Source organism: Delphinapterus leucas, chromosome 3 (genome assembly GCF_059928025.1).
Source record: "Delphinapterus leucas isolate spDelLeu-1000000601 "Yukka" chromosome 3, BTC_Dleu_Yukka2, whole genome shotgun sequence".
NCBI classification, from domain to species: Eukaryota; Metazoa; Chordata; class Mammalia; order Artiodactyla; family Monodontidae; genus Delphinapterus; species Delphinapterus leucas.
Window position 1 is genome coordinate 28,830,208 of NC_143131.1, and position 14,118 is coordinate 28,844,325.

The window sequence follows — 14,118 nt, forward strand, 5'->3', positions numbered from 1 at the left end:
TTATAAATTGGCCCCACACGGCTCAGAACGAAAGATTTGAAATTAACCATCTTGATTAAAATAATTCCTTTTTCTTAATGTTCCACATACATTCAGATTCTTTTTCCCCCACAAAAGTATCTAGTTCCTCTTGTTTCTCTTGGTAATTTCTAGTCCTTCCTATTGTTCACACTCAGATCACTAGTATAGTATACTTATTTATTTTTTTTATTAAACCCTTCTGTCTTAAAACCTCTGGAGTCAAGCATTTAAGTATATATTTTGTAATCTTTTAAAAGCCCTCATGCCAAAAAAACACTCGTAAACATTTTAATTTTTAATAGGTGCACATCTATAGTATGCTCATTTCTCTAAAAAAACATAGGAAAGGCAGTTTACCAAGTCTTCTAGAAACAATACCATAAAAGAACAGGATAAGAACATAGATCTGTTCTTTACCTGTTACCCGCCCCCTTGTATTTTGCAAGAGCTCACTTCCTTAAAGAGGAGGGAAACGGTGAGGAAAGGTTCTCTTTCCTTAGTGCCTTTTAAGCACCAGTGAACTTTCTGAAAGCTTTGTTGGGCACGGGTGCAGGAGCAGATCTGGTGCAGTCATGGCTCAGTAGGAGGTTTCATCAACTGGGAGCTCCTTTGTCATTCTGCTAATGTCCACAATATATGAGTTGTACAGAGTAGATGAGACCATAATAGCACTGCCTCTACCTTTATGAGTGAAGGTAATAAGCATGTGTCATTAGCCATCATATAACCACAGACAGATTTCCGACAAAAACCCCTTAGTCTTGCCAAGTGTACACGAGCTCTTCTCCCTTTATCAGTAATGCATCTCTCTCATGAGCTAGGCTCCTCTTTGAGTCTCCCTGTACCCTTCAATAATACAACCATCGACTTACAAACAAAAAGTTTTTATACCAAATAATCTTTTAAGTCCAAGGACAGAACTAACAAAAGTTGAATATTTTATTCCTCTTCCAAGCTTCTTAAATTTCTAAGCCTAGACTGTTGCCAAATTACGTCATGGTTGTGTGTTATGTTTGTTTGGGGTTGGTTTTGCTTTCTGATTTTCTTTTTTTTCCCCTAAGACTTGATGTTACAGTAAGCTATGTTCTGCATCAATGAGGAAAAAATAAAACTGATATTTAAAAAAAACCCAGAAACCAAAAAAAAAATTGGTTTATGCTACATTGTGAATGAATCATTTATTCATGAAAAATGCCTGGTTGATATTTTTAAATTAAGCACCCACAGTATGCTAGGTCCTGGGGATATGATCGACCAGCCCTCAGAGAATTTACAGATGATTATAGAATACATAAACAGATACCCAGAAAGAGAACACAAGAAGCTAACCTCATCTGGAGGGTCAGAGGAGGATTCCCTGAAGAAGGGTGGTAAAGGTTCGGGTAGAGCGTTCCAGGCAGAGAAAATAGCATTCACAAAGGCCCTGAGATAGGAGCGAGCCTGGTTTTCAAGAATAGAATGATTTCATGTGTGGCTGCAACTGGGAAGAAAATGAAGCAAGAAAAGGTAAGCACATCCTCTAAGGACCTGCTAGTCAGTTGAAATGAAAACCATTCCATTTCATCCCCTGTTTCTGCTATAATGTGTGATGACCACATGCGGTTTGACCTTCCCCAACTGTCAATCGTCCTATAATAAGGAATAACACAAATCCTAACCTGGTTACCCCCAGAGAATCCCTTTCAGGTCATCTGAGGGCAAAAAAACCCAGTGCATTTTGACAAGGGGAAATTCCTCAGGAAAGAAAAGAAGTAAGGAGAGAATGTTAAATATGCCTCCTTATGTTTCCTCCTTGCCCTCCTCATTCCTGTATGTATCTCGTGCAAAGTGTTCCCCCTTTTCCTTAGATTCTATCTCCCTTCCTCAAGAACAGCTTTTTCCCCTCTTTTTTTCTTTTTTCTTTCTCTTTTTCCCCCTTTGGCCCAAACCATAGTACTGAAAATGTAAAACCTGCAGTTTTGGGTATGTTACCAAAGGAAACAGTTTTACTTAAAATCTTGTTTTTGCCAAAATATTTTCAAAGTAGCTGGAGAGCTGTCAAACCACAGTGGCTCTCAGCTGCGTTTCCTTCTAGCATTTCCCCAGGTTCGCCCAGCACAGCACTCAGTAACTGGATATTATTTGAGGAGGAGGGGAAAAAATGCTGCACGAGACAGTTTGTAGATTTAAGAATTATCCTCTGGGTACTGAAGGCCAGAGATCCAGAGGTGCTCAGATGCCAAACTCCAGGGCCGCGTGACTGTGTGTCATTCCTAGATGTAGCTTTCAGCAAGGAGACATAGAGGAAACATGCTGGCAATGGTCAATATTTAGACTGTCATTCCAAAGTCTTTAGATTGTTTTCTGTCTTAGCCATGTGACTTTGAACAAATGAATTTATTCTCATAGAAAAAAAAATTACTAAACACAGCTTGAAATGACATGCATTTTGGCCTTGTAGGTACTGACAGCCTTCCCCCATCCTTTACCATCTCTTCCAATTCTAGCTAGCAGTTGTGGGCTTTACATACCAGCAGAATAATTTAACAGTAAGCAATCACTCTTTATGCTCTCTAACAACTCTCTTCCAAGACCTTGAAGGAGGAAAAACTCATTATTTAGGGACTTCTAGAAGCAGAGGCAGTAGTTACTATGTCTACTTAACTCATCCAGAAACTGAAGTTCAGGAAAGTGACATGGGTTTTCCAAGGTCATATAACAAGTCAAAGCTGTTTCTTCCTTATAATATACTTCTAATGCATTTGATTATAAGACATTATAAAATACAACAAATGAAATATAATAAAAATAATTTCAATAACTGTATAGAATTTATGATAACTATCAATCCAAATGATAACCACTAACTGACAGTAGATTGGGCCTCAGGGTTTAAGTGCTATTACCACCAATCTATTTTTACCAGTTCTACTATTATGTCATTTGGATCCTGGCAAAAAACAGATGGCATACTCTGAAGCAGTAATAGAATGGACTTAAACAGAGTGGACAAGGTCAAGGGAACCAATGAGAGGTGGTAAAGCACCCAGGACTGGGAACAGTGAGAAGCAGTTGTCACTCCATCATTGCTCGGTCCAGAGAGAGGGAGAAGTGACCAGAGCTCATTGAAACCTCTCGCTATAGGAGAGGGGCTACCTGATGTGGACATGAGCCAGGGGGTGGGAGGGAGCCCCCAAAACCACGACTTTGCTTTTCTCTTGTCTCTGCTTTCCAGCAGGTGTCTCCCAATGACCAAAACCAACAAGAAGCCAGAGGATAAAGAAGCCTGGGTGATGCTGTCTGAAATGCTCAGATCTCTTCTCTTCTCTTTATGTACCGTTTATAAGCTGATGACTATCAGGTTTCTATCAGAATTTCTTGAATTTCAATTCAGTGAATTGAATTTCAATTTCCTACTAGGAATCTCGTAACTGAGCACCTGCTCTTCTCCCAAATTCTGTTCCTCTCACAATCATCCCCATCTTAGCTGTTACCCATCTCCTACCAGTCAAAAGTCAAAAATCTTGGAGACATTCCTAACGTCTCTTTTTTTCTCATGACCAGCATCCTGTTCTTCAGCAAATCTTATTGACTCTCCATCATTCAACATCTGTGTGGAATCCTACCACTTCTCACTGTTTTAACACCACCACCACAATACGAGTCCTAATCACTACTTGCCTAGAATATTACACTAGATACACTGCTTCCACCCTTGGCCTCTTTAGTTTCAACAGAAAATAAAGTGATTCTTTGAAAAACTTAAGTTAGATCATATCAGACTTCTATACAGAGTGTCTAATAGCCTCCCATTTTACTCAAACTAGAGGAAGTCAAATCCTTACAATGGCCTCTAAGGCCCTATAAGATCTGCCCATCCCATCCTCTTAATTCTCTGGCATCATTTCCTATTACCTCTCCCTCTTTTATCCATTCAGCTAACACTAAACTCTTACCATGCCTAAAACAAACCAGGTACACTTTCATCTCTAAACAGTGTTTATTTACACTTGCTATTTACTCTACGTGGTACACTCTTCCTCCAAATGTCTCCACGGCTCAGCCTCTAATCTCCTTCGCATTTTGTTCAAATGTCACATTCTCAATAAGACCTTTCCTGACTATCTTTTATTAAAATGTGACCCCCCCAACACCCTAGCATTCCCGACTCACTTCCCTATTTCATTTTTCTCCATAGCACTTATAACCATCTGACACATTTTGTATTTTACTTTTGTTTGTTTGTTTGTTTATTATCTGCCTTCTCCTCCTTGTACCTCCATCCCCACTATAATGAAAGATTTATGAGGCTGACATGCATAGGGCTATGAGGAGTCATGAGCAATTGTCAAAGGTTTCACTGCATGAAAAAATCTACGTTTTTTTGTCTTACTCATAGCACTTGACAGTATTTGGCACAGGGATGCATAAATGCTCCCTAGCTTGAAATGGAGAGTTTTAAATAAACCCAGAGTAGCCTAGTAATAAGGGGTTTAAGTTTGAAATCAAGGCAACATTTGAGCCCTTTCTTTAGAAACAAATTAAAGGGATGCTAGAGATCTCCTTGGAAGCTGGGAGGACCAAAGACAGGCCTCTTTCAAAAAAATATTATCAATAGATTATCTGAAAGCACTCAGGGCCAGAGCTAATCCCGAGAACAAAATATATGCTACAGCACTTCTGAAACCTGAGCCAGTAAGTGTCACAGGTTAGAGTTCAAGAACTGTGAGAAAATGAGGAAGGCTTCATAGCAGTTGAGCCATGGAAGGATTCTCTATGTTCTATCTAGTCTTGGTAAATGTTCAGCCAATGAAAGGCCTGGCTATATTTCCCAACCTCATTTTAATGTGTTAAAGCAATACCTGATAAGCTGATATTTGCTGAATCAGTACACAAAGCTTTGTCCAACTTCAGCAGAATGGAAAACCTGAAAAGAAACTAATTAGCAGTGAAGGTTTTCCTTATGGAAAGAATAGAATAAGCATTAGCCAAGTAATATGACTTCAGGGGCCAAAGAGGCCCTGAAGTAAAAGGAAATCCTTCCTATAAGCTTGCTGATACCTAAAGTTCTACATTCCAAAATCTAACACTTTTACTTAAGGATTTGATCCTGATTAAATGCAGATTTCCCCTGGGCAAGGTCCCTCACCAGTTATTTATTCCTCAGAGTGAAAAAACAATTGGAGAACAGGTTTTATCAAAGGGTATAAGGGATGGATATGAGGGTCTTGAGAAACTTGTGATCCAGGAAGCAAAGGATTAAGGGGCTTTGACAACAAACTTCACTTATCTCCCAGTTTAACTTGGATTCAGCATCACTACATATGTTTTAAAGGCTCCTCATATCCAAGATAAAATGTCTTTTTGGGTAAGTTGTCATTTCAGAAACCAGGTCAGCTTTCACATATATGGCCATGGAGTTGGGGATGGGCAGCAGAGTGGTACCTATCAGATGTGTGAATTACACCATCCTCCCTTTATTCCTTTTCTTACTCTTATACTGCTCATTCATATCTTTATAATGAATTCAGCACAATCGATGAGCCCATTCGCAAATTTAGTCATAGAAGAAATTGATAGTAATGACTAAAATCCATTCAGTACCCTCAATACATGAGTGGACTTCAATTACTCAGCCTCTTTTTTTTCAATTATCTAAATTCCTGCACTGGAAGATAACTCACATTAAGATGTGTGTTCAGTATGCTCATCTTCATAGCAGTTCTCCTTCAAGAAATGCTGGATTGCTTTATCACCACCAGATATTGAATTATATTAAAGGACTTATGAGGAAACATAGTAAATGTAGGATTACAGAATTTTTCTACCCTAAACATAAACTACTATGAAAATAAGAAGTAAAATAAAACAGAAATAGTACTCTTACAAGACAAAGACATACAATTATGAATTCTAAATTTTATAAAATATCTCTAGATAATGAAGATTTTGAGAATAATTCAAGTTTCTCTACCTATCACTTCCCTCTTCCAACTACAATACAATACACACACACACGCACACACACACACACACACAAAAAAAAAAACAAGCAGAAGCTGTACCATGGGGAAGAAAGTGAGTGGACAAAATCCTGAAAAGTCTCTTGATGGCACAGGGAAGAGGACTGAGGGTGGGTGAATGAGAAGCTAAAAGAACTAAAAAGAGTCACGTATTTGTCTTTTCTGGCCCAGAAGAACATGAGCGAAATACCTCAGGAAGAATTATACAGAACTAATTGTCTATAATAAATAAAAGTTTGTCAAAATAAAAGATCAGAATAAAAGGAAAATACCATTCCTCAAATCACTGGATACATAGTAGCTAAAAAGCATCACAATGATTGTTGGGAGAACCTCTAAATTTTGAGTATTTCTCTAACATAACCACAACTGGGAGTGAAGCAGAAGAAATGTCTGGGCAATGGTGAGTTAAGTAGTGGTTGTTTTCATGTGGCCAAAGATTTAGTGAGGCTAAACTGGCAGACTCACTGTAAAATGAGGAAACAATCCAATACCCTCATGTATCTGGAGATGCCCCTCAAATAGAGTAAAATCTGGTAAAAGATGTTTAACAAACTTCCAAAGAAAGAGAATAAAGACAAATGGAATGAATGGAATCAATACACACCTCCAGCTCTTTTCTCTCACCTTCATCCCACTACTGCCCTCCTCAAGGTAACTAAAAAGCTGAACATAGAATTCAGCCAAAGATTCAGAGAGATTTACAAGAAAGACCAGGTAAAGCAGGAAGTTGGAAAGGAGAAACTAGCCACACGTTTGGGAAAAGAGATGGAGAAGTTGAAAAGATAGGGCAACTACACTGAAACAATACAGATAAACAAAACAAAAATTAAAAAAAAGTAAGTGTATATTTTGCAACCCATAAAAATAATTCATTCTCGATGAAGACATCAATAATCAACAAAATCTTTGGGAATTAAATACAATTAAAGAAAAGCTGACATATTTGAAAGAAGAAATCCATGGTGAAATGAAGACAGCAAAATAAGGTAAAAATGAGACTGGAGAATGAACTAGAGACAAAATAAAATTATTTTAGAACCAATTATTTATAAATAGCAATTAATGAACAGTCACAGTGAAAGACCAAGTTGATGAAGAGCTCTAGAAAATGTTACAGAATGCAGCTAAAATAGACAAAATAGAGATGATGAAAGGAAATAAAGAGAAGTTATGATGAACAGACAAAAGGGACAAATCATATATAAACTGGTTCCCTTGAGGTAGTATACAGAACTAATGGAACAGAAAAAAATTTCAAAGTAAAACAAAAGAATTGAATTTGCAAGTGCAGTGTATTATTCTAGGATAGTTTGATAGAAAATGATCAATAGTGAGACATAGTCTATTGAAAATATTGGGCTTAAAGGATTTTAAGAAAAAGAATCCAACTTCCAGTTTCAACTCCAACACATAAAGAGTGTGGAAGTCATCACTCCTGTCCTTACAGCAAGAAAAAAGTTGAACAAAGCACAATTCAATGACTCCTTGGACCCACTAGGGAATGAGGTACAGGGCAAACAGACACCACACATTCTGCAGAGATGGGCTCCAGTATAATAACAGTGGATCATAGATGAAAGATGAAAGTCACAGACTCTACTTTAAAAGGGATTCTTAGGGAAACCCAAAGATAGCAGGAGAGACAAATGCAAGGACAACAGAGAAAATGGAAGGCCCTGGAACCTACAGCCAGAGCAAACATTAGGCACAGCCCAATTCCTAACCAGATTAATATAAAATCTCACAAAAAGGCATATTTACCTCAGTTTCTACCACCTGATACATCATGTCCAGCTTTCAACAAAAAAAAATCACAAATCATGCTAACAGGCAAGGAAAAAACAAACAAACCAACAAACAAAACCCCCCAAAAACTCAAAACAGTCTGAGGCAAGTAAGTGGTAAATTCTCCAAGAAGACATAATCTTTAACCTGTGTGCACCTCACAACAGAGAGTAAAAATACATGAGGCAAAAACTGATAGAACTCTAAAGAGAAATAGACAAATTCACTATTATAGTTGGAGAATTCAACTTTCAGTAACCGATATATCAATCAGGAAGAAAATCAGTAAGAACAGAGTTCTTATCGGATAGTATTATCAATCAACTGGATCAAATAGAAATTTATAGAATCTTCCATCCAACAACAGAAGGATACACATTCTTTTCAAGTTCACAGAGAACATTCACCAAGATAGACCATACTCTAGGACATAAAACAAATCACAAAAAATAGAAATTGTACAAAATGTGTGTTTAGACTACAGTGGAAATCAATAAACTAGAAATCAATAACAGAAAAATGGTTTAAATCCCCCCAAATACTTGAAGATTAGACAGGAAACTTCTAAGTAACACTAAGTTCAGTGACAAAGTCTTGAGAGAAATTAAAGTTGGGGTAGCTATATTACCTCTTTCTCAACACACACACACACAAACACACATATACACACACACACACAGATGTCCTAGTGGTTCTGCTTCTCTAATTAAACCCTGAATGATGCAGAATTTAGCACTGAAGATGGTCCCTAAGGAACATAATCTTAAACGTGAGTTCTTAAGTTGATTCTAGGTTTTCTTGGTTCTCTGGTCTGATCAGATTTAAAGGCATTAATGACTCTGCTTCTAGTGGTAAAGGCAACAATGGTAGTTGATGGCATGCAGTAGCAAAACAGTTACTCAAGCTACCAACTGCAGATACCTTTAATAATGTGCCTATAGAAGACAAGGCCCTGGGTGACAAAATATTTTCTGACACAGAAAATTTTAGTGAAAATAAGAAGTATAATTGAGTTAGTGGGTTGCTCTGAAGTGTGCTGGAGAATTTAGGGAAAGAAAATTATGAAAGCAAGACTTTAAATTCCCAGCTCAAGGTATTGCTTCTATGAATACTTTCAAAGAAACTCTTATCTCCTGCAGTTGTGAGGCTGATATTTCTGAAAACAAAACCCCAAATCTCAGGCATGCCAAGTGTAGCTGAATTACAAGACAAACTGAATTCTCAATCTCGCAGAGACTCATTTGTTAAAGTTAAGACACAGCTTGGGAAGGAATGGGATCCTGAAAATCATGATGGGACAGATGGGAAGATTCCAATAAAGCTGGGTACCCTGAATCCCTAAATTCTATCAAACTATCTTTGCCAGTAGAAGCAGCCCTTTTACTACAGCAGCTCTGGCTCTGAATTGATGCTACTCCTGGAGACCCAAAACATCACTGTGTTCCTGTCAGATGACCCACAGAGTTTTGGCTCAGGTCTATTGTACAGTGAGCCCAGTGGGTCCCTGGATTCACTCTGTGGTTATTCCCCAAGTTCTGGAATGCATAATGGAAACAGCATTACTCAGCCATTGGCAGAGTCCCCATAGTGGTTCCTTGACCCATGAAGTGAGAGCTACTAAGGTAGAAAAGGTCGAGTGTAAGTCATCAGGACTGCCTCGATCTATGAAAATAGTAAACCAAAAGCAATAATGCTTTCCTGGAGGACTGCAGAGATTAGTGCCCAGTACATTTCCCTTTAACTTGACTAGCAGGCCTGTGCAGAACATAGACGGATCTTGAAAATGACAAGGAATTTATAATTATCATAAACTTAATTAGGTGATGACTACAATTGCAGCCAAAAAAAATTGTGTCATTAGGTAACCCAGAATCATCCAAATTCAGATATCATGTGGTTGGCACATGTTCAGTCCTCTGTTCAGTCGCCATTCTCAAGTGGGGCAGACTAAAGTTCTCATCTTTTGGTTGGGGGGACATAGAGTGAAGAGGCAGGCAGATATATCTAAAGATACAGGGAAACACACTGTCCTCATAAATTCTTATGGGTCAATATTCACAGATCTGGCTAACAAAAGAGGTACCAAATATCTAAGAGATTTGGAATCGCTGCTGCTATACTGTAAGTTCCAGCCGGCCACCAGATGCAGAATTTTCCTCATTGATATTTAAGTGAGAGTGGCAATTGCCATTAGGACTTGGGATGGATTTGGATTTTACAAGTGAACATTAGAATTCTCAACTGGCTATTTATGTAGACCCACCTCAGTTATTTCATTAATCTCACAATAATATAATCTCACATTGTATGCAGTTGAAATTTTTTTAACCCATTCGTTGTGCCGTGGCAGAGTTTAACTATAATGCTATGATTCAGGAAGAGTTGTCATTCATAAAATTGATCCAAAACACTTCAGTTTTATTCTTCAATTAATAAAAATATGTGCATTGTTTAAGAAAGAAAAGTCTTAATATTTTGAATATGTCAGTTCATGTAAATTAATTTGTAAATCTAATTTTTGCTGAGTAAATACTACTAAATGACTTGGGATTTATGTTTTGTATATGGTGTGGGGAGATTTGACAAAATTATCAAAAACCCACATGTCAGTTGGAGCTGCATCAACCTTTGAGATAGTCTTAAGATTGTCTCAAATCTTTACTTTCATAATCCAAGAAAATCTAAACCCTTCCCAAGATTTCTGTAAATTCCTGGGATCTACATGTCATGACCCTTTTGTTTTGGGGCCCTGTATCTTTGGGTAATACTTTTTTTTTTTCTACAGCACATTGATCTCACTTTGATACTTAGTTCCTCTTCAGTTTCTACAGCTGAAATCAGTCACATCAACAATTAGTATATTTGGTAGACTTTAACTAAAATTAGAAGAATAGCATGCAGAAGAAGGATTTATATCCCAACAATGAAAATGCTTTCTATTTAATTCCTCTCCCTCCCTCCAAAATCTTCTCTGTGTTATGCAGGGGGAAACTTCTTTTCTAATGCCTTGGCACCCTGCAGTGACTTGGTTATTTCCAAGGAAATTTATTAAGGCATTCCCTTCAAAGCAATGAATAACTTTTAAATAGAAATTCTATATATAAAACATCTCGCTTTATTACGGATTGTTCAGTTGATCTGGATGAACACATAGGAAAACCAACACAAGTTTGAAAAATCTGAGAAAAAGGATAACAAGCCTAATCTTACCTAATATAAAGATAGTAAGTATATGTTACTTAGAACAGAGTAGCACTGGTATAGGGAAAACTCACAGTGAGTTGAGTGAAATGCAAGAATCCAGACATGAAGAATCCACTGGGATCAATGGTACCATATGAGGGAGTATGGTTAAGACCACCAGTTTTTCCCTGCTAGTCATTGTCACCCTCTTCCATAGTTCTATCATCTTTAGGTGGGCACATCCATGCTCAAAATAAAGAATACTTTCCCAGCCTCTCTGAAAATACGCGTAGCCATGTGATTAAGTTTTAGCCGATTAAATTTAAGCCAAGGTGTTATATGACAGATTTTGGGAATCTGCCTTAAAGGATAGTTTATCTCTGTACCTCTTTCCTATCTTCTTTACCCTGTCCTGCATCCTGATGCTTAGCATACAATAGAAACCAACTTGGACAAAATAGCACCACATTTTGACCCATATTTGCTTTGGACCTCAAAGGCCCACATTTTAGAAGTAGTGGATCAACTGAGATAGTCTGTGCTTTTGATGATTTATTGGGGTAGAGCCACTGTATAAATCCCAGGCTATAGTATTATAAGAAAGAAATACACTTTTTGTGTGTGTGTGTAGCTACTTTTATTTTTAGTATCTAACTCTCAGGTAAACCTAATCTTGGTGAGTATGATCAGTGGGTAGAAAGACGGATTATCCAGTAAGTGGTACTGGAAAAACCAGCTATGAAAAACGGCCAGGAAAAAAACTTGCAACTTCACCCCTCAAATCTAAATAAATTCTGGATAAATCAAAATTATAAGCTTCCAAAAAAAAAAAAAGACAAAATATGAGAAAATAGAGAATATTTCATTTCTTGGAATGAAGTAGACCTTTCTAAATAAGAGGGGGAATTTAAAACTCATAAAGAAAAATGATAATAAATTTGAATACATGTAAAAAATTTCATAGACTTCTATATGGAAATATTCATACATATTCTACAAGTAAAATAAAGAGCTAACAAATAGAAAATATTTGTAATATATATGACAAAGGACTAATTTTTTAAACATACAAGGAAAGATAAGCAAACTAACTAGATAATAAACAAATGATATGAACAGGAAATCTGTAATAAAATTTCTATAACCATTTGGAAAATTGTTTAATTTCATTTGTAATGAAATAAATGAAAAAAATTTAAAGATGCCCTAAAGAGAAAAAGACTAAAAATATAACAATAGGGGCACTTTCAAGACGGCAGAGGAGTAAGATGTGGAGATCACCTTCCTCCACACAAATACATCAAAACTACATCTACATGTGGAACAACTCCCACAGAACACCTACTGAACGTGGCAGAAGACCTCAGCCATCCCAAAAGGCAAGAAACTCCCCACATACCTGGATAGGGCAAAAGAAAAAAGGAAAAACAGAAACAAAAGAATAGGGACAGGACCTGCACCTCCGGGAGGGAGCTGTGAAGGAGGGAAAGTTTTCACACATTAGGAAGGCCCTTCACTGGTGGAGACAGGAGGTAGGCAGGGGGGAAGCTTTGGAGCCACAGAGGAGAGCGCAGCAACAGGGGTGCAGAGGACAAAGCAGAGAGATTCCCACACAGAGAATAGGTGCCAACCAGCACTCACCAGCCTGAGAGGCTTGTCTGCTCACCCACCAGGGTGGGGAGTGGTGGCTGGGAGCTGAGGCTCCTGCTTCAGAGTTCAGGTCCCAGGGAGAGGACTGGGGTTGGCTGTGTGAACACAGCCTGAAGGGGGCTAGTGTGCCACAGCTAGCTGGGAGGGAGTCCAGTAAAAACTTTGGACCTGCCTAAGAGGCAAGAGACCATTGTTTCAGGGTGCTCGAGGAGAGGGGATTCAGAGCACCACCTAAATGAGCTCCAGAGTCGGGCACAAGGTGTGGCTATCAGCGCAGACCCCAGAGACAGGCATGAAATGCTAAGGCTGATGCTACAGCAAGCAAAAAGCCTGTGTGCAAGCACAGGTCACTATCCACACCTCCCCACCCAGGAGCCTGTGCAGCCCGCCACTGCCAGGGTCCCGTGATCCATGGACAAATTCCCCAGGAGAACACACCATGTGCCTCAGGCTGCTGCAATGTTATGTCGGCCTCTGCCACCGCAGGCTTGCCCCACATTCTGTATCCCTCTCTCCCCGTGGCCTGAGTGAGCCAGACCCCCTAATCAGCCATTCCTTTAACCCTGTCCTGTCTGGGCTGGGAACAGATGCCCTCAGGCGAACTACACACAGAGACAGGGCCAAATCCAAAGCTAAACCCCAGGAGCTGTGCAAACAAAGAAGAGAAAGGGAAATCTCTCCCAGCAGCCTCAGGAGCAGCAGATTAAACCTCCACAATCAACTTGATGTACCTGCATCTGTGGAATACATGAATAGACAACCAATCATCCAAAATTGAGGTGGTGGACGCTGGAGCAACTGTAGACTTCGGGTTTGCTTTCTGCATCTTATTTGTTTCTGCTTTTATGTTTATCCTTGCTTAGTATTTAGAGCTTATTATCATGGTAGATTTCTTTATTGATTTTCTGGCTCTCTTCCTTTTTTTATTTTATGTATATATATATTTTTCTTTTCCTCTTTTTGTGAGGGTGTATGTGTATGCTTCTTTGTGCGATTTAGTCTGTATAGCTTTGCTTTTGCCATTTGCCCTAGGGTGACTGTCCATTTTTTGTTTTTTGTTGTTGTTTTTTTCTTAGTATAGTTTGTAGAGCTTGTTAACATTGAATGATTTTTTTTTTTTTTGGGGGGTATGCGGGCCTCTCACTGTTGTGGCCTCTTCTGTTGCGGAGCACAGGCTCTGGACGCGCAGGCTCAGAGGCCATGGCTCACGGGCCCAGCCGCTCCGCGGCATGTGGGATCTTACTGGACCAGGGCACGAACCTGTGTCCCCTGCATTGGCAGGTGGACTCTCAACCACTGCGCCACCAGGGAGGCCCGAATGATTTGTTTTTGGTTTGGTTGCTCTCTTCTTTTGTTCTCTCTTTCTTTTTTTTATTTTTAATAAATTGTTTCTATTTTAATAACTTTAATTTATTTAATTTTCTTTCTATCTTTTTTTTTCTCCCTTTTCTTCTGATTCGTGAGGCTAACAGGG

General features: G+C 38.6%; 1 long non-coding RNA gene across 3 annotated transcripts in view; it reads right to left on the reverse strand.

The window, feature by feature from the left end:
• Nucleotides 1-14,118, reverse strand: part of LOC149749523 (uncharacterized) — a 414,530-nt gene that overhangs the window by 49,101 nt on the left and 351,311 nt on the right. The window lies entirely within an intron of this gene.